Below are 21,819 nucleotides of genomic sequence, written 5' to 3'. Positions count from 1 at the left end.
TCTTAACCTGGAATTAAAATGGATTGTTTGAAGGTTTGCATCATTTCATTCACAGAACATGGCTACAACTTTGAAGATCTTTTTATTTTTATTTAATTGTGAAGCAAACAACAAATAGGACAAAATAACAGAAAACTTCAGTGTGCATAACTATTCACCCCCCTAAAGTCAGTACTTTCTAGAGCCACCTTTTGCGGCAATTACAGCTGCAAGTTGCTTTGGATAAGTCTCTATGAGCTTGCCACATCTTGCTACTGGGATTGTTGCCCATTCCTCAAGGCTTGTGAACAGCAATATTCAAGTCTGACTACAAATTCTCAATTGGATTGAGATCAGGGCCTTGACTAGGCCATTCCAACACATTTAAATGTTTCCCCTTAAACCACTCGAGTGTTGCTTTAGCAGTATGCTTCGGGTAATTGTCCTGCTGGAAGGTGAACCTCCGTCCCAGTCTCAAATCACAGGCAGACTGTTTTGCTCAAGAATATCCCTGTATTTAGCACCATCCATCTTTCCCTCGACTCAAAACAGTTTCCCAGTCCCTGCTGCTGAAAAACATTCCCCACAGCATGATGCTGCCACCACCATGTTTCACTGTGGGGATGGTGTTCTTGGGGTGATGGGATGTGCTAGGTTTGCGCCAGACATAGCATTTTCCTTGGTGGCCGAAAAGTTCAATTTTAGTCTCATCTGACCAGAGCACCTTCCTCCTTATATTTGGGGAGTCATCCACATGCCTTTTGGCAAACTCAAAACGTGCCTTCTTATTTTTAACACTAAGTAATGGCTTTTTTCTGGCCACTCTTCCATAAAGCCCAGTTCTATGGAGTGTACGGCTTATTGTGGTCACATGTGCAGATACACCAGTCTCTGCTGTGGAACTCTGCAGCCCCTTCAGGGTTACCTTTGGTCTCTGTGCTGCCTCTCTGATTAAAGCCCCCCTTGCCCGGTCTGTGAGTTTTGGTGACCGGCCCTCTCTTGGCAGGTTTGTTGTGGTACCATGTTCTTTCCATTTGAAGATGATGGATTTGATGGTGCTCAGGGGGATCATTAAAGATTTGGATATTTTTTTAGAACCCAACCCTGACTTGTACTTCTCAACAACTTTGTCTCTGACTTGTTTGGAGAGCTCCTTGGTCTTCATGGTGTGATGCCTCTTGCTTAGTGGTGTTGCAGCCTCTGGGGCCTTTCAGAAAAGGTGTGTTTATACTGACAGATCATGTGACACTTAGATTGCACAGGTGGACTTCATTTTACTAATTATGTGACGTCTGAAGGTAATTAGCTGCACCAGAACTTTTGAGGGGCTTCATAGCAAAGGGGGTGAAAACATATGCACATACCAATTTTCAGATTTTTATTTCTAAAAATAACTTTTTTATATACATTTTTCTCATTTCACTTCACCAACTTAGAATATTTTGTGCAGATCCATCACATAAAATTCAGATAAAAAAAATAAATTAAATTACAGGTTGTAATGTAACAAAATAGGCAAAAAGCCAAGGGCAGTGAATACTTTAGCAAGGCACTGTGTATGTATTTATAAGATTCACTTTAATAATAAGTTATTTAGAAAAGGTATACACTTAGTTTAGAATAATGTAAGTTAGTTATTTATGTAACAGGGTGATTTAATTTAAATTAAATTGTTGTAAACATCCCAATTTAGGGCGCATTTAATTTGTGGTTACATCCCTCCTCTAAACGTTTTTTAGGCGCTGGTTAGAGTGTATTATTTCCAGTATTGTGATATTATTTTTTTCCGGAAGTGCTCATTTCTAAATACATAGAGATCGAGCCTAAACAGTGGTGAGTAGCTATTTGAGCAAATTGTGCACTTCAGATAGCGGACTTCCGCCGGGACCGGAAGTGCGCCAACGTGGTATATATGCAGCGCCAACTGTGGAACGCAATGTGCGCTCCAAATAGCGGAACCGGAAGTGCGCCAGCGTTGGTATACATGCGGCACCAACGGTGGAACGCAATGTGAGCTCCAAATAGCGGAACCAGAAGTGCGCGAGCGTGAGACGCACGCAGCGCCGAGAGTGGATATGTGATTAACTAACCCTAATAGGTGGGTTTCTTTGTTTTTCCTCTTTCTATCCCCTTCCTTTCTTTTGAAATTTTTTGGCTATGGATATTGTATGGACCTATTTTAATTAGTTTAAGATTTGAAGATACTATTCAAAGCCATCAGATCAGTAATTTATATATTTTTATATTTTTTGTCCAACATCAACTAATAAATGGCAATTAAATCTTTTAGAAATGTATTGTTATATACTTACTGATAAGAATATCAATTGATATGTGATTCAATGATGACATTTCAGATATCATATATGTTGAATACCGAATGGCCGCTGATGCTGGTATGATAGGATCAATCAGGTGATCCATGGAGTTGACTAAATTGTCCACAAGAGCTTGTTGTTTTTATGAGCTTGTTATCCACACGTAAACCATTTTGCATATGGCTCCAGCAGTTGTGCAGCCACGGTATAGTCCGAACTGGATATATTGATTAGCAGAAAATCAATATATGATGCCTTGTGAGCATTAACTATATGTCGAAGCTTGTCTTGAAAAAGATCCCAACAATGAGGATCGAAACGTCGACTGAATAAGCCGAATTTCCATCAATAAAATTATGTGAATTATGAAAAGTTGCTGTGAATCACTTATTGGATGAGTGCACCTCCAGAATTAATCTTTTGGACTCTAACCTATATATATATATATATATATATATATATATATATGAGAAAGCACTAACTCGCTCATTGCTTAGGAAGCTGAACTGAAACAGGTATTATTCAGGTGGGAAATAGGAAAACTACATAATTAGAATGTTAATAAACCTCCCCTGAGGGAAAGAAAAGGGGGTGACATAATGACGTCATTACCGATACGTGGCTTGCGTTGCATAAACGATAGCGCCCAAACTGACAATCTAATCAAAATTTGGATTGCAACTCCAGTGTGTAGAGTTTAATAAACTACAAAAATGAATCTGTCACTTTTTACTGTATCTGCTACGGGTGCTCCTCGCAGTGGCGAAACTTCCGCCGGTGCAGTGCATCGGAGCCCACCAATATAAAGGGGCCCAGAGCCAACAGTACCGCAAGTCAGAATTGCCTGCAGCAGCGGCCATGGGCCGTAACTAAGGAGTACTCGGAGGAGGTAGCCTGGCCGGAGAAGAGAAGGAGGGCCCTACGCTCCTCTCCGAGTTTCAGTTGCTCTGCCTCCTCCCGCTGGGTACAGGTTTGAGTCGCGGTGGACATAGTCATCGTACCGATGCCCTGTGGCCGGTACCATACAGCGGGCAGCGCTGCTGGGGCCAGTCACTCATCCCTGTCTAGGGGCCGGTGCCATGCTGCAAGCCGAAGAGCCGCTTGTTAGCACAGCTTCCCCATTATGCTGTATTACTGTACCTTCAATGTCTGCTGGGCTTAGTAGTAACATTGCTGCTCACACCTTTGCCGACTCCTCACTTTCTGATAAATGCACTGGATATGTCAAGGGGCCTTTATTATATATATATATATATATATATATATTACATAGAACATGCTTGTTACTAAGGCATGTGTATGTATATTTTAAATATATTTCTCATACGTCCTAGAGGATGCTGGGGACTCTGTAAGGACCATGGGGTATAGACGGGATCCGCAGGAGACATGGGCACACTATAAGACTTTGAATGGGTGTGAACTGGCTCCTCCCTCTATGCCCCTCCTCCAGACCTCAGTTAGACTCTGTGCCCAGGAGAGACTGGACACACACTAGGGGAGCTCTCCTGAGTTTCTCTGAAAGACTTTATGTTAGGCTTTTTTATTTTCAGGGAGACCTGCTGGCTACAGGCTCCCTGCATCGTGGGAGTGAGGGGAGAGAAGTCAGACCTGCTTCTTAGTTAAGGGCTCTGCTTCTTAGGCTACCGGACACCATTAGCTCCAGAGGCTTCGATCACTTGGTGCGCCAAGCTGCTTGTTCCCGGAGCTGCGCCGTCACCTCCCTCACAGAAGCCAGAAGAAAGAAGCCGGGTGAGTATGATAAGAACAGAAGACTTCAGTGACGGCAGTAGACTTCAGTAACGGAGGTAACACGCAGCGGTCGCGCTGAGCTCCATGTTCCCACACACCAACAGCACTCACAGGGTGCAGGGCGCTGGTTGGGGGGGGGAGCGCCCTGGGCAGCAAGTTACTGATGGTTTCTCCACTGGCATAAGATCCATATTCGGTGCCCGGGCACAGAGTACGATACCCCGCCAGTATATATATAGCAGCGGTCGCGCTGCGCGCCATTGCTCCCACACTCCAACGGCTTTACAAGGGTGCAGGGCGCAGGGGGGGCGCCCTGGGTGGTAATATATTACCTCAAATTAGGCTAGCAAAGCATGTATACAGTGCATAGGCACTGTATGTGGACCCCTGCCAGCATAAAAAGCTACATTAATAGCAGGGCTGAAGCTCGCTGAGAAGGGGCGGGGCTTAGCCCTCACAACAGGATTCAGCGCCATTTTCTCAATGTCCCCGCCAAAAGCAATGTATACAGTACAAACGAGGGGGGGCACAGTTTTTTAGTGCTTTAAAGAGGACATATAGCACTATTTTAGAAATGGTCATCTAATCCTTGTGTTGTGCATATATCTCTGTGTGTTCCCTGTCAGATATACCCACTATAGCATTTTAGTCCACATATGTCGACACAACCGGCTGTGGGGTTCACTGTCGACATCGCCGACGCCTGTGGGTACTTGATTCGGTAGATGCAGTATCAGCTGGTCGGTAGTTGTATGCTTATCAAAAGTAAACACTGTATGGGAAACACAGTAGTATGTGGGTGACCCTGTCGGCACCAACTGGTATTACTGGGTGTAAATTAACATGTTGTAACTACCTTATACCTGTATATATATTTATGTGTATATGTATGGTACGGTTCCATGGGCCTGTAGCTCGAGCACAGACATGGTAGTATATGTGGGGGAGTGTTATTAAATTGATTTATGTATACTTCCCTCGGACCCCTCGGGATTGCAATAGTGTTATTTTTGCCTGGTTACTACTCCCTGCTGTCGACGAATACTAGGTTTTCTGTCGACCATAATGTTTCCTGGTAGATCCACTCCTGGGGCATTCAGTACATGGTCATACACATTCAGAACACATTAATGTAGCTAGGGACCCGACGGTTCCGGACAATCCGCTTATATGTATGATATATATATATATATATATATATATATATATTTAGGATATGTGTGTAATTGTGTATTACATTATGATTTATAATGAATGCTGAGGTAATAGTATTCCTTCTCATGTGCTGGTCGCTCTGTTGATAAAGCTCTAGGTCGGCCATGACGAGTTGGTCACAGATCCTCTCATGGAATCCGAATGTTTATTCTTTTCCCGCCGCGGATAGAATAATGTGAAAGTCAACTCCTGGTCGACACGGGGCCCTGTCACAAAGGATCGTACACAGGAAGCTAAGTGATATTTTATTTCTATGCTTTGGGCTTATTTGCATTACATGCACATGAGGGAGTGTTTATATTCGGAGCATCCGATAGAATTACCCTAAAGAGAGAGGGGATGTTCCTTATGTTGATTCTTCTCTATAACATTGCGGCAGGCTGCCGTGCGACTGCAGGAGGTGTGGCCAGGGGAATGCTGAGGCTGATTCCGAGAGATACTGGAGTTTTTCCCGGTGACGGTGTACCGCTGTTTGGGGATGCCTCAGTTCAGGCATTCTCGGCGGATATTGCTGGTAAATCTAACTTCGTGAGTTAGTCTCCTTCACAACGGTGGGTGACGCATTATTTTGTGGGATGCAGTCGTTTTAACCGGTTCGATACCGTTCTTTTTTCCTTTTCTGTGCAGACAGTAGAAGGTGAAAGGTAAGTGTTCTGCAGCCTTGGTAGGTTCGCAGAAGCGGATGTCGTTTTCTGTTTCTACCACATCCACCACATGTCGCTGGGTCTATCTGGCTGGAGCCCACTCCGGTGGGAACTCGTCTACTACTTTTCAGTCAGTCCGGGAATAGACTAGGACCTGTGAGTTAATTATAGAATCCAAAGGGGGGACATTCTGGCGTTACAGATGTTTCCCCGCACTGATTTTTCTAATAGATCTTGCCGTTTCCCCTCTGGGAGGGGAGGTAGTACGCGACGCCATACCAGAGGTGCGTCAGGTTCAGGGCATTGTCCTGCTGTCCCTGTTTTAAAAAAACAAACAAAAAAAACTAAGAGGTTTAAATGCATTGTTCTCCGCATTCAGATTACCTGGTTGGATATCCAGGATTGTCTTTGCTATTTCACCAGAGTGATGGCAGTGGGATGGTATTCTTTCAATAGTAAGAGCCATTGTTGTTCAGTACTGGGACACTCTCCTGATTAAGGCGAGGTCAAGACACAAGTGGTGCAAATCGTTGTTTTCTCTCTGTCTGTTCTTCAACACAGGGGTAGGCTGTTATTCCCAACGACGCAGGCGTCGGAGGTGGGCATCAGAGTAGATACGGAACGGCAGAAGTTCTGTGTTTTCCTGTGGAAAGAGATCTGAGGACCCAGAGTCGGATCAGATTTGCAGTGACAATCCATCAATATGTACCATTGATGAAGCAGGTGGGTGCGGCCTAAGAGGCCTTTTCGGTGAGCAGGTCAAATGCCAGACTGGTTTTCACGGAGCCAGTTGGGATTGTGGTCCGGGTCTCACCTGCGCATGCGCCGGAATATAATCCTGATGGCCAGGTTTTCCCTACTGTGGTGTCGGCTTGGTTCTCACCTCCTAGAGGGACGAAGGTTCGGAATACAGGATGAGATCCTGGTGTCCATGCATGCAGATCTCCGAGACTGGGGAGCAGTGCGTGCAAGGGAAGTATTTCCAGAGGAAAAGGTCAAGCTGCGAAGCTTGTCTGCAATAAGCTTTCTTGAATTAAGAGCTATTTTCAATGAACATATGCTTCGTGATCTGCACGTGTTAATTCTGTCGGACGACTTGACAGCAGTGGTGTAAGTAAGCCGCTAGGGCAGAACAAGGAGCAAAGCGGCAATGGCAGATGCCGGAAAAAAAAAAAAAAAAGCTTTTCGCTGGGTGGAAAGACTGGTAAACGCTATATTAGCAGTCTTCGTTCCGGATGTGAACGACGGAGACTTAGATTCCTCTGCAGACGCGATCTCCATCCGGGAGAAATACGGTTGTCATCGAGAAGTTTTCACTGAAGCGACAAGTCTTTGAGGAGTACCTCAATTGGACATGTTGGCGTCTCGCCTCAACGAGAGATCTCAGTGATATTGTTCCAGGTCAGAAGACACTCAAGCTATAGCAGTGGACGTCCTCAGGACACCTTGAGTGTTTTCAGTTGGTCTATGTGTCCCCTCCATTTTCACTCTTCTGAAGGTGATAAACATAAGAAGAACAAAGGCTCAGGTGATCCTCATTATTCCGGTCTAAACGAGGAGGGCTTGGTATCCAGTTCTTCAGGATTTACTCATAGAAGATCTCTGGCCTCTTCCTCTACGTGAGGAACTGTTACAACAAGATCCAGGCATGTATCAAGACTTACCGCGGCTGCGTTTGACGGCGTAGCGGATGAACGCCATATCCTACCCAGAAAAGGATATTCCCAGTGAAGTCGTTTCCACACTTCTTCGGGCTAGATAAGAAGTGACGGCAAAGCCTTACCACCGTGTTTGGAGAAAATGGGTGTCTTGGTGTGAATCCAAGAAGGCTACTACGGAAGATTTCAGCTGGGTCATTCTTCTCCATTCTTTACAAGCCGGTGTGGGTGCAGGCCTAAAATTAAGCTCCATTTAAGTGCGGTTTTGGCCTTATAAATTTTCTTTCGAGAATGAATTGGCAACCTTTCTGGAAGTTCGGTCCTTCGTGGAAGGAGTACTGCACATCCAACCTCCATTTGTGCCCCCATTGGCACTGTGGGACCTTGACGTGGTGTTGCGGTTTCTTGTGTCAAACTGTTGGAACCTTTATGAAAGGTTGTGTTAAAAAATTCTCTCTTGGAGAGTGGTCATGCTTTTGGCTTTGGTGCCCGCAGAGCGGATGTGGGTAGTAGCGGCTGGGTCTCACAAGAGCCCGTGTTTGATCTTCCAGGTGGATAGAGCGGATTTGAGAACTCGGATAATAGTTCTGCCAAAAGTGTTTTCGGTGTTTCGCAGAAACCTGCTTATTTGATGCCTGTGGTTGCTTAAGCATTGGCTGATTCAAGGTCTCTCGATGTAGTCAGGGCTTTGAATATTTATGTCACCAATTTGGCTCAGATTGGGGAAACAGAGGCTCTGTTTGTCCGGTATGCCCCAGCGTGATTGGGGCGCCTGCGTGTATGCATGTTATACGCTAGATCTGTGATACGATTCGGCGTGCTCGTTCTACGGCTGGATTGCCGTTACCGAAGTCGGTGGAGACCCATTCTGCTGGGAAGATGGGCTCTTCTTGGGCGGATGCCCGAGGAGTCTCAGCGGTTCAAATTTGCCGAGCGGTTACTTGGTCGGGTTCAAGCACTTTTGCTAAGCTCTACAAGTTTGATACCCTGGCTGATGGGGACCTCATGGTTGCTCAATCGGTGCTGCAGAGTCGTCTGCACTCTCCCGCCCGGTCTGGAGCTTTGGTATAAACCCCATGGTCCTTACGAAGTCCCCAGCATCCTCTAGGACGTATGAGAAAATAGGATTTTAATACCTACCAGTAAATTCTTTTCTCTTAGTCCGTAGAGGATGCTGGGCGCCCGTACCAGTGCGTACTGCCTCTGCAGTTATTGGTTATGGTTACACTCTTGTGGTGTGTCTTTTCTGTCAGGCTGTTGCTGATGTTGTGCATGCCAGGGCATGCGGTGTCTTCTTACTGGTTGTGTTGACACACTGGTTGTGTTACATATTCTCTCAGCATGGGGCTGTGTATTGTTCATGCTGTTGGCTGGTATTCTATTGAATGCCACGTTCTACGGTATGTTCGTGGTGTGAGCTGGTATGACACTCACCGTGTTTACACAATAAATTCTTTCCTCTAAATGTCCGTCTCTCTGGGCACAGTTTTCTAACTGAAGTCTGGAGGAGGGGCATAGAGGGAGGAGCCAGTTCACACCCAGTCAAAGTCTTTTAGTGTGCCCATGTCTCCTGCGGATCCCGTCTATACCCCATGGTCCTTACGGAGTCCCCAGCATCCTCTACGGACTAAGAGAAAAGGATTTACCGGTAGGTATTAAAATCCTATTTTTGTGACCCTCCAAAATACAAAGCATAGCCTCAGTTACAGCAGTGTCATGCTGACGTGTAGCCATTTCTCCTATGCATAATTGGTGGCCATATTGCCCTCTGTATGGTTTGAGGGTATAATAACATAGTAGTATTGTTCTGCGGGGATTAGTGACACATGAGGAGAAGGAGGAATAATGATGATGAGGAGGAGGGGCTTTACTGCCGCACAATGGGGTCAATTCAATTCGGCAATTTATGAATAGCGCCGGGAATTAGCTCCCGACGCTATTCAATTCAGCTCCAGTTAAGTCGGCGATGTCCCGTTCTCGACGACTAAACAGGTTGAATTGTCGGGAGAACGGGCATTCTCCGACTTAACTCCCCGGCGCGAGGCTGATTCCCGACAGAATCAGCCTCGCGCCAGCCGCGAGGCAGCACTTTTGTCGGGTTTCTTCTCTCATCCCCGGGGATGAGAGAAGAATTCCCGACAATTGCGGGTAACTAGCAGCTGAATTGAATAGCGTCGGGAGCTAATTCCCGGCACTATTCATAAGTTGCCGAATTGAATTGACCCCAATGTGTATATGAGGCTCTGCTGTCTGGTGTAACTGCTATGTGGTGTAATGTGTATAACGGACGCTACTGTGATGTGTAATGTGACTAACGGACACTACTGTGCGGTGTAATGTGACTAACGGACGCTACTGTGCGGTGTAATGTGTATAACGGATGCTACTGTGTGGTGTAATGTGTACGCTACTGTGCGGTGTAATGTGAATGCAGTGTAATGTGTATAACAGACACTACTGTGCAGTGTAATGTGTATAACGGACGCTACTGTGTGGTGTAATGTGTACGCTACTGTGCGGTGTAATGTGAATGCAGTGTAATGTGTATAACAGACACTACTGTGCAGAGTAATGTGTATAACGGACGATACTGTGCGGTGTAATGTGTATAACGGGCGCTACTGTGCGGTGTGATGTGTATAACGGGCGCTACTGTGCGGTGTGATGTGTATAACGGACACTACTGTGCGGTGTAATGTGTATAACGAATGCTACTGTGTGGTGTAATGTGTACGCTACTGTGCGGTGTAGTGTGAATGCAGTGTAATGTGTATAACAGACACTACTGTGCAGTGTAATGTGTATAACGGACGATACTGTGCGGTGTAATGTGTATAACGGGCGCTACTGTGCGGTGTGATGTGTATAACGGACACTACTGTGCGGTGTGATGTGTATAACGGACACTACTGTGCGGTGTAATGTGTATAACGGACGCTACTGTGCGGTGTAATGTGTATAACGGACACTACTGTACGGTGTAATGTGTATAACAGACACTACTGTGATGTGTAATGTGACTAAAGGACACTACTGTGCGGTGTAATGTGACTAACGGACGCTACTGTGCAGTGTAATGTGACTAACGGACGCTACTGTGCGGTTAATGTGTATAACGGAGGCTACTGTGCGGTGTAATGTGTATAACGGACGCTACTGTGCGGTGTAATGTGTATAACGGACGCTACTGTGCGGTGTAATGTTTATAACGGACGCTACTGTGCGGTGTGATGTGTATAACGGACACTACTGTGCGGTGTGATGTGTATAACGGACACTACTGTGCGGTGTAATGTGTATAACGGACGCTACTGTGCGGTGTAATGTGTATAACGGACACTACTGTGCGGTGTGATGTGTATAACGGACACTACTGTGCGGTGTGATGTGTATAACGGACACTACTGTGCGGTGTGATGTGTATAACGGACACTACTGTGCGGTGTAATGTGTATAACGGACGCTACTGTGCGGTGTAATGTGTATAACGGACACTACTGTGCGGTGTAATGTGTATAACGGGCGCTACTGTGCGGTGTAATGTTTATAACGGACGCTACTGTGCGGTGTAATGTGTATAACGGACGATACTGTGCGGTGTAATGTGTATAACGGGCGCTACTGTGCGGTGTGATGTGTATAACGGACACTACTGTGCGGTGTGATGTGTATAACGGACACTACTGTGCGGTGTAATGTGTATAACGGACGCTACTGTGCGGTGTAATGTGTATAACGGACACTACTGTACGGTGTAATGTGTATAACAGACACTACTGTGATGTGTAATGTGACTAAAGGACACTACTGTGCGGTGTAATATGACTAACGGACGCTACTGTGCAGTGTAATGTGACTAACGGACGCTACTGTGCGGTTAATGTGTATAACGGAGGCTACTGTGCGGTGTAATGTGTATAACGGACGCTACTGTGCGGTGTAATGTGTATAACGGACGCTACTGTGCGGTGTAATGTGACTAACGGACGCTACTGTGCGGTTAATGTGTATAACAGGCGCTACTGTGCGGTGTAATGTGTATAACGGACGCTACTGTGCGGTGTAATGTGTATAACGGACGCTACTGTGCGGTGTAATGTTTATAACGGACGCTACTGTGCGGTGTAATGTGTATAACGGACACTACTGTGATGTGTAATGTGACTAACGGACACTACTGTGCGGTGTAATGTGTATAACAGACGCTACTGTGTGGTGTAATGTGTACGCTACTGTGCGGTGTAATGTGAGTGCAGTGTAATGTGTATAACGGACGATACTGTGCGGTATAATGTGTATAACGGGCGCTACTGTGCGGTGTGATGTGTATAACGGACACTACTGTGCGGTGTGATGTGTATAACGGACACTACTGTGCGGTGTAATGTGTATAACGGACGCTACTGTGCGGTGTAATGTGTATAACGGACACTACTGTGCGGTGTAATGTGTATAACGGGCGCTACTGTGCGGTGTAATGTTTATAACGGACGCTACTGTGCGGTGTAATGTGTATAACGGACACTACTGTGATGTGTAATGTGACTAACGGACACTACTGTGCGGTGTAATGTGTATAACGGACGCTACTGTGTGGTGTAATGTGTACGCTACTGTGCGGTGTAATGTGAGTGCAGTGTAATGTGTATAACAGACACTACTGTGCAGTGTAATGTGTATAACGGACGATACTGTGCGGTGTAATGTGTATAACGGGCGCTACTGTGCGGTGTGATGTGTATAACGGACACTACTGTGCGGTGTGATGTGTATAACGGACACTACTGTGCGGTGTGATGTGTATAACAGACACTACTGTGATGAGTAATGTGACTAACGGACACTACTGTGCGGTGTAATGTGACTAACGGACGCTACTGTGCAATGTAATATGACTAACAGACGCTACTGTGCGGTTAATGTGTATAACGGAGGCTACTGTGCGGTGTAATGTGTATAACGGACGCTACTGTGCGGTGTAATGTGTATAACGGACGCTACTGTCTGGTGTATTGTGTATAACGGAACGGACACTACTGTGCAATGTAAAGTGTAAAACGGACACTACTGTGCGGTGTAATGTGTATAACGGACACTACTGTGCGGTGTATTGTGTATACGATGTAATGTGAATAACGGACACTACTGTGCGGTGTAAAGTATATAACGGACGCTACTGTGTGGTGTATTGTGTATAGCGGAACGGACACTACTGTGCAATGTAAAGTGTATAACGGACACTACTGTGTGGTGTAATGTGTACAACGGACACTACTGTGTGGTGTATTGTGTATACGGTGTAATGTGAATAACGGACACTACTGTGCGGTGTAATGTGAATAACGGACACTACTGAGATGTGTAATGTGACTAACGGATGCTACTGTGCAGTGTAATGTGTTTAACGCACGCTACTGTGCGATTTAATGTCACTAATGAAAGCTACTGTGCGGTTTAATGTGAATATTGGACACTACTGTGCGGTTTAATGTGAATATTGGACACTACTGTGCAGTGTAATGTGTATAACGGACACTACTGGGCAGTGTAATGTGTATAACGGACACTACTGTGATGTGTAATGTGACTAACGGATGCTACTGTGCAGTGTAATGTGTCTAACGCACGCTACTGTGCGATTTAATGTCACTAACGAAAGCTACTGTGCGGTTTAATGTGAATATTGGACACTACTGTGCAGTGTAATGTGTATAACGGACACTACTGGGCAGTGTAATGTGTATAACGGACACTACTGTGATGTGTAATGTGACTAACGGATGCTACTGCGCAGTTTAATGTGTATAATGCATGCTACTGTGTGATTTAATGTCACTAACGAAAGCTACTGTGCGGTTTAATGTGAATGTTGGACAATACTGTGCGGTGTAATGTGTATAACAGACACTACTGTGCAATGTAATGTGTATAACAGACACTACTGTGCAGTGTAATGTATAATGGAAACTACTGTGCAGTTTAATGTGTATAACGGACACTACTGAGCGGTGTAATGTGTAAAACGGACACTACTGAGCGGTGTAATGTGTAAAACGGACACTACTGTGCGGTGTAATGTGACTAACGGACGCTACTGTGCGGTGTAATGTGTACAACGGACACTACTGTGCAGTGTAATGTGTACAACGGACACTACTGTGCAGTGTAATGTGTACAACGGACACTACTGTGCAGTGTAATGTGTACAACGGACACTACTGTGCAGTGTAATGTGTACAACGGACACTACTGTGCAGTGTAATGTGTATAACGGACACTACTGTGCGGTGTAATGTGTATAACGGACACTACTGTGCCGTGTAATGTGTAAAACGGACACTACTGTGCGGTGTAATGTGACTAACGGACGCTACTGTGCGGTGTAATGTGTACAACGGACACTACTGTGCAGTGTAATGTGTACAACGGACACTACTGTGCAGTGTAATGTGTATAACGGACACTACTGTGCAGTGTAATGTGTATAACGGACACTACTGTGCGGTGTAATGTGTATAACGGACACTACTGTGCCGTGTAATGTGTATAACGGACACTACTGTGATGTGTAATGTGACTAACGGATGCTACTGCGCAGTTTAATGTGTATAATGCATGCTACTGTGTGATTTAATGTCACTAACGAAAGCTACTGTGCGGTTTAATGTGAATGTTGGACAATACTGTGCGGTGTAATGTGTATAACAGACACTACTGTGCAATGTAATGTGTATAACAGACACTACTGTGCAGTGTAATGTATAATGGAAACTACTGTGCAGTTTAATGTGTATAACGGACACTACTGTGCAGATTAATGTGTATAACGGACACTACTGAGCGGTGTAATGTGTAAAACGGACACTACTGTGCGGTGTAATGTGACTAACGGACGCTACTGTGCGGTGTAATGTGTACAACGGACACTACTGTGCAGTGTAATGTGTACAACGGACACTACTGTGCAGTGTAATGTGTACAACGGACACTACTGTGCAGTGTAATGTGTACAACGGACACTACTGTGCAGTGTAATGTGTATAACGGACACTACTGTGCAGTGTAATGTGTATAACGGACACTACTGTGCGGTGTAATGTGTATAACGGACACTACTGTGCCGTGTAATGTGTATAACGGACACTACTGTGCGGTGTAAAGTGTATAACGGACACTACTGTGCGGTGTAAAGTGTATAACGGACACTACTGTGCGGTGTAAAGTGTATAACGGACACTACTGTGCGGTGTAAAGTGTATAACGGACACTACTGTGCGGTGTAAAGTGTATAACGGACACTACTGTGCGGTGTAATGTGTATAACGGACACTACTGTGCGGTGTAATGTGTATAACGGACACTACTGTGCGGTGTAATGTGTATAACGGACACTACTGTGCGGTGTAATGTGTATAACGGACACTACTGTGAGGTGTAATGTGTATAACGGACGCTACTGTGCGGTGTAATGTGTATAACGGACGCTACTGTGCGGTGTAATGTGAATAACGGACGCTACTGTGCGGTGTAATGTGTATAACGGACGCTACTGTGCGGTGTAATGTGTATAACGGACACTACTGTGCGGTGTAAAGTGTATAACGGACACTACTGTGCGGTGTAAAGTGTATAACGGACACTACTGTGCGGTGTAAAGTGTATAACGGACACTACTGTGCGGTGTAAAGTGTATAACGGACACTACTGTGCGGTGTAATGTGTATAACGGACACTACTGTGCGGTGTAAAGTGTATAACGGACACTACTGTGCGGTGTAATGTGTATAACGGACACTACTGTGCGGTGTAATGTGTATAACGGACACTACTGTGCGGTGTAATGTGTATAACGGACACTACTGTGCGGTGTAATGTGTATAACGGACGCTACTGTGCGGTGTAATGTGTATAACGGACGCTACTGTGCGGTGTAATGTGAATAACGGACGCTACTGTGCGGTGTAATGTGTATAACGGACACTACTGTGCGGTGTAATGTGTATAACGGACGCTACTGTGCGGTGTAATGTGACTAACGGACGCTACTGTGCGGGGTAATGTGAGTTGGTACTATTCTGTGGCCACATAACTTCCCCGAAAAGTCACGGCCCTTTATTTTTTGCGCACGCCAAATATGAGGGGCACAAACTCTGTTTCTGGAGTAGGGGTTTAAAATGTCTAGTTACGGCACTAACAAATACTGTGACTGAGGACAGCATGGACTGGAGGAAGTGTGTCTAGTAGTTTCTATATGGGGGAGAGGGCGGCACTGGTGACTTTAGTGCCTAGAGAGGCTGGGGGAAGACCAGCAGTTGCCGGAGTGCTGGGCTTACCCCTAAAATGATGAGAAACGGGTATGGTGCCCCCAAAGCATCATACTACGGGGGATTGCTTAGTGATGATCGGGAGACCATGCTTTATTTGGCTACCGCAAAAAGTCCAGCACCAGAATATGACAACGTTGGGAGGTATGCTATATGTGTGACATACAGTGTCAGGGGTGTGGTATGTAAAGTCGATGGTAAGCAGGTCGACAATGTTTAGGTCGACCACTATTGGTCGACTGTGTCTTTAGGTCGACATGAGTTTTTTATGGGGGGTTTTGGTGTCGTTTTCTCCGTACAGTGACCGGGAACCCCAATTAGTGCACCGTGTCCCCTCGCTTCGCTCGCCATGCTGCGGGCAAGGTGCCTCGCTCCACTACCGCTGCGCTCGGCACAGGTCACTATTCCTAATCGTAGTCCACGTGGAACGTTAAGTATGAAAAAGTTTTAAAAAAAAATGAAAAGTGAAAAACTCATGTCGACCTTTTGATATGTCGACCTAAAGACCGTCGACCTAGAAACCCTGCCGACCTAGTTACTGTCGACCAATAGTGGTCAACCTAAACACTGTCGACCTAGAGACCGGATCCCCAGTGGGAGGGGGGCCCAAACAATATTGTTGCACCTGGGCCCACCACTCGCTCCTCAGGAAACACCAAGAACCATGGATTCACATTTACTTATATTAAGAAGTCTCAAATTTATATCTCTGTAGATCTACCAAATTATTATCACTCATTTATATGGACATCCGTGACCATCAGAAACTCCCGTGTGAAGAACAGCTAGTAATTATAATAACCACAGAGCACACGTGTAACATAGATATAACGCACTGACTGACCGATAATCCTCCTCTATCCCACGTCATACAGCCCCGATCTCCACAATTACTTGTAATGATAATAACAGGACACCACAGGCTGCTCCCCCTTTATTATTATTATTATTATAATAATAATAACAACAGGACACCACAGGCTGCTTCACCTGTATAATAACAGGACACCACAGGCTGCTCCCCCTGTATAATAACAGGACACTACAGGCTGCTCACCCCGTATTATTATTATTATTATTATTATTATTATAATAATAATAACAACAACAGGGCACCACAGGCTGCTCCATCAGTAGTAGAATAATAAAAATAACGGGACACCGCAGGCTGCTCCCCCTGTATAATAATAGTAACAGGACACCACAGGCTGCTCCCCCTGTCTAATAATAGTAACAGGACACCACAGGCTGCTCCCCCTGTTTAATAACAGGATACCACAGGCTGCTCCCCCTGTTTAATAACAGGACACCACAGGCTACTCCCCCTGTTTAATAACAGGACACCACAGGCTGCTTCGCCTGTTTAATGGGACACCACAGTCTGCTTCCCCTGTTTAATATCAGGACACCACAGGCTGCTCACCCAGTTTTATAATAATAATAACAGGACACCACAGGCCGCTCCCCCTGTACAATAACAATAATAATAATAATAACTGGACACCGCAGGCTGCTCCCCCTGTATAATAATAAGAGGACACCACAGGCTGCTCCCCCGGTATAATAATAACAACAGGACACCACAGGCCTCTCCCCGTTTAATAATAATAGCAGGACACCACAGGCTGCTCCCCCTGTCTAATAATAGTAACATGACACCACAGGCTGCTCCCCCTGTATTGTAAGACGCCATTACCTGGTCTCGAGTCGACGAACAAAGGGGGGGCTGAAGCGATTGATGAAAACTCACTTCCTGTGTGTGAAACGCACAGGCCAAAAGTAAGATGAAACGCAAAGGCCGGAAGTAAGTTGGAACGCACATTCCGGAAAGAGGGTATGATTGGCGCAGGCTGTTTCTTGGTGACTGGCCCCTCCTCTACTACACCCGGCCACAGCACCGCCCTCTGTAATGACTATTCCCATATATGTCCTCTGTGTAGAAGGCCGGCGGCCATTTTCTTGTAGACCAGTCCGGCAGCTGTAGCAGCAGTAGTTTCCCTGGCCGTGTAGTGACGTCAGCAGCGGCGGCCATTTTCCCATGGTCTGAGCTCCGCCTTCCTTCTATCATTCCCATTGCTGTGACTGGCAGCAGCAGGTAATGATATTATCGTACCTCCCAACAGAAAAGTCCAGAAGCAGAGCATTCTGTCCCTCCTGGTCATGTTGGGAGGTATGATATTATTATTATTATTATTATTATTCTATAGGCTGAGCAGCTCTGGTGTCAGGTTGCTGTACTACAGGGGGAGCAGCCTCTGGTGCCTCGTTATAGTGCAGCTGGAGCAGCCTCTGGTGCTGCATTATCCCTGTACAGGTGGCTGACACTCTAGTGTCCTATTACCGTAATACAGGTGGCGCAGATCCCGCTGTTACCTTAATACAGGTGGTGCAGACCCCGCCGTTACTGTAATACAGGTGGTGCAGACCCCGCCGTTACCGTAATGAAGGCGGCGCAGACTTCGCCGTTACCGTAATACAGGTGGCGCAGACCCAGCCGTTACCGTAATACAGGTGGCGCAGACCCCGCCGTTACCGTAATACAGGTGGCGCAGACCCCGCCGTTACCGTAATACAGGTGGCGCAGACTCCGCCGTTACCGTAATACAGGTGGCGCAGACCCCGCCGTTACCGTAATACAGGGGGCGCAGACCCCGCCGTTACCGTAATACAGGTGGCGCAGACCCCACCGTTACCGTAATACAGGTGGCGCAGACCCCGTTGCTACCGTAACACAGGCGGCGCAGGCTCCGCTGTTACCGTAATACAGGTGGTGCAGACCCTGCCGTTACCGTAATGAAGGCGGCGCAGACTCCGCTGTTACCGTAATACAGGTGGCGCAGACCCCGCTGTTACCGTAATACAGGGGGCGCAGACCCCGTTGTTACCGTAACACAGGCTGCGCAGACCCCGCCGTTACCGTAATACAGGTAGCGCAAACCCCCCCGTTACCGTAATACAGGTGGCGCAGACTCAGCCGTTACCGTAATACAGGTGGCGCAGACCCTGCCGTTACCGTAATACAGGTGGCGCAGACTCCGCTGTTACCGTAATACAGGTGGTGCAGACCCTGCCGTTACTGTAATACAGGTGGTACAGACCCCGCCGTTACCATAATGAAGGCAGCGCAGACTCCGCTATTACCGTAATACAGGTGGCGCAGACCCCGGCGTTACCGTAATACAGGTGGCGCAGACCCCGCCGTTACCATAATGAAGGCAGCGCAGACTCCGCTATTACCGTAATACAGGTGGCGCAGACCCCGGCGTTACCGTAATACAGGTGGCGCAGACCCCGCCGTTACCGTAATACAGGTGGCGCAGACCCCGCTGTTACCGTAATACAGGTGGCGCAGACCCCGCTGTTACCGTAATACAGGTGGCGCAGACCCCGCCGTTACCGTAATACAGGTGGCGCAGACCCCGCCATTACCGTAATACAGGGGGCGCAGACCCCGCCGTTACCGTAATACTAGTGGCGCAGACCCAGCCGTTACCATAATACAGGTGGCGCAGACCCCGTTGTTACCGTAATACAGGTGGTGCAGACCCTGCCGTTACTGTAATACAGGTGGTGCAGACCCCGCCGTTACCATAATGAAGGCGGCGCATACTCCGCCGTTACCGTAATACAGGTGGCGCAGACCCCGCTGTTACCGTAATACAGGTGGCACAGACCCCGCCGTTACCGTGATACAGGTGGCGCAGACCCCGCTGTTACCGTAATACAGGTGGCGCAGACCCCGCCGTTACCGTAATACAGGTGGCGCAGACCCCGCCGTTACCGTAATACAGGGGGCGCAGACCCCGCCGTTACCGTAATACAGGTGGCGCAGACCCCGCTGTTACCGTAATACAGGTGGCGCAGACCCTGCTGTTACCGTAATACAGGTGGCGCAGACCCCGCTGTTACCGTAATACAGGGGGCGCAGACCCCGTTGTTACCGTAACACAGGCTGCGCAGACCCCGCCGTTACCGTAATACAGGTGGCGCAGACTCAGCCGTTACCGTAATAAAGGTGGCGTAGACCGCGTTGTTACCGTAACACAGGCGGCGCAGACTCCGCTGTTACCGTAATACAGGTGGTGCAGACCCTGCCGTTACTGTAATACAGGTGGTGCAGACCCCGCCGTTACCATAATGAAGGCGGCGCAGACTCCGCTGTTACCGTAATACAGGGGGCGCAGACCCCGCCGTTACCGTAATACAGGTGGCGCAGACCCCGCCGTTACCGTAATACAGGTGTCGCAGACCCCGCCGTTACCGTAATACAGGGGGCGCAGACCCCGCCGTTACCGTAATACAGGTGGCGCAGACCCAGCCGTTACCGTAATACAGGTGGCGCAGACCCCGCCGTTACCGTAACACAGGTGGCGCAGACCCCGTTGTTACCGTAACACAGGCGGCGCAGACTCCGCTGTTACCGTAATACAGGTGGTGCAGACCCCGCCGTTACCATAATGAAGGCGGCGCAGACTCCGCTGTTACCGTAATACAGGTGGCGCAGACCCCACCTTTACCGTAATACAGGTGGCGCAGACCCCGCCGTTACCGTAATACAGAGGGCGCAGACCCCGCCGTTACCGTAATACAGGTGGCGCAGACCCCGCCATTACCGTAATACAGGTGGCGCAGACCCCGCCGTTACCGTAATACAGGTGGCGCAGACCCCGCTGTTACCGTAATACAGGTAGCGCAGACCCAGCCGTTACCGTAATACAGGTGGCGCAGACCCCGCCGTTACTATAATACAGGTGGCGCACACTCCGCTGTTACCGTAATACAGGTGGTGCAGACCCCGCCGTTACTGTAATACAGGTGGTGCAGACCCCGCCGTTACCATAATGAAGGCGGCGCAGACTCCGCCGTTACCGTAATACAGGTGGCGCAGACCCCGCCGTTACCGTAATACAGGTGGCGCAGACCCCGCCGTTACCATAATACAGGTGGCGCAGACCCCGTTGTTACCGTAACACAGGCGGTGCATACTCCGCCGTTACCGTAATACAGGTGGCGCAGACCCAGCCGTTACCGTAATACAGGTGGCGCAGACCCCGCCGTTACCGTAATACAGGTGGCGCAGACCCAGCCGTTACCGTAATACAGGTGGCGCAGACCCCGCCGTTACCATAATACAGGTCGCGCAGACTCCGCTGTTGCCGTAATACAGGTGGCGCAGACCCCGCCGTTACTGTAATACAGGTGGTGCAGACCCCGCCGTTACCATAATGAAGGCGGCGCAGACTCCGCCATTACCGTAATACTGGTGGGGCAGACCCCGCCGTTACCGTAATACAGGTGGTGCAGACCCCGCCGTTACCGTAATACAGGGGGCGCAGACCCCGCCGTTACCATAATACAGGTGGCGCAGACCCCGTTGTTACCGTAACACAGGCGGCGCAGACTCCACCGTTACCGTAATACAGGTGGCGCAGACCCCGCCGTTACCGTAATACAGGTGGCGCAGACCCCGCCGTTACCGTAATACAGGTGGCGCAGATCCAGCCGTTACCGTAATACAGGTGGCGCAGACCCCGCCGTTACCATAATACAGGTGGCGCAGACTCCGCTGTTACCGTAATACAAGTGGCGCAGACCCCGCCGTTACCATAATACAGGTGGCGCAGACCCCGCTGTTACCGTAATACAGGTGGCGCAGACCCCGCCGTTACCATAATACAGGTGGCGCAGACTCCGCTGTTACCGTAATACAAGTGGCGCAGACTCCGCTGTTACCGTAATACAAGTGGCGCAGACCCCGCCGTTACCATAATACAGGTGGCACAGACCCCGCTGTTACCGTAATACAGGTGGCGCAGACCCCGCCGTTACCATAATACAGGTGGCGCAGACTCCGCTGTTACCGTAATACAAGTGGCGCAGACTCCGCTGTTACCGTAATACAAGTGGCGCAGACCCCGCCATTACCATA

The 21,819-nt window shown here is 47.9% G+C and overlaps 1 protein-coding gene across 1 annotated transcript in view; it reads right to left on the bottom strand.

The window, feature by feature from the left end:
* LOC135054573 (zinc finger protein OZF-like) overlaps positions 1–17,685 on the bottom strand; it is a 58,037-nt gene extending 40,352 nt beyond the window's left edge. Inside the window, exon 1 of the mRNA XM_063957732.1 lies at positions 17,587–17,685. The gene's annotated coding sequence lies outside the window, so the exon portion shown is untranslated. The remainder of the gene's footprint in view (positions 1–17,586) is intronic.
* Between the last annotated feature and the right edge of the window lie 4,134 nt (positions 17,686–21,819).

This window comes from Pseudophryne corroboree, chromosome 3 (assembly GCF_028390025.1).
Source record: "Pseudophryne corroboree isolate aPseCor3 chromosome 3, aPseCor3.hap2, whole genome shotgun sequence".
Taxonomy (NCBI): Eukaryota; Metazoa; Chordata; class Amphibia; order Anura; family Myobatrachidae; genus Pseudophryne; species Pseudophryne corroboree.
This window is presented reverse-complemented; position numbering and strand designations above follow the sequence as displayed.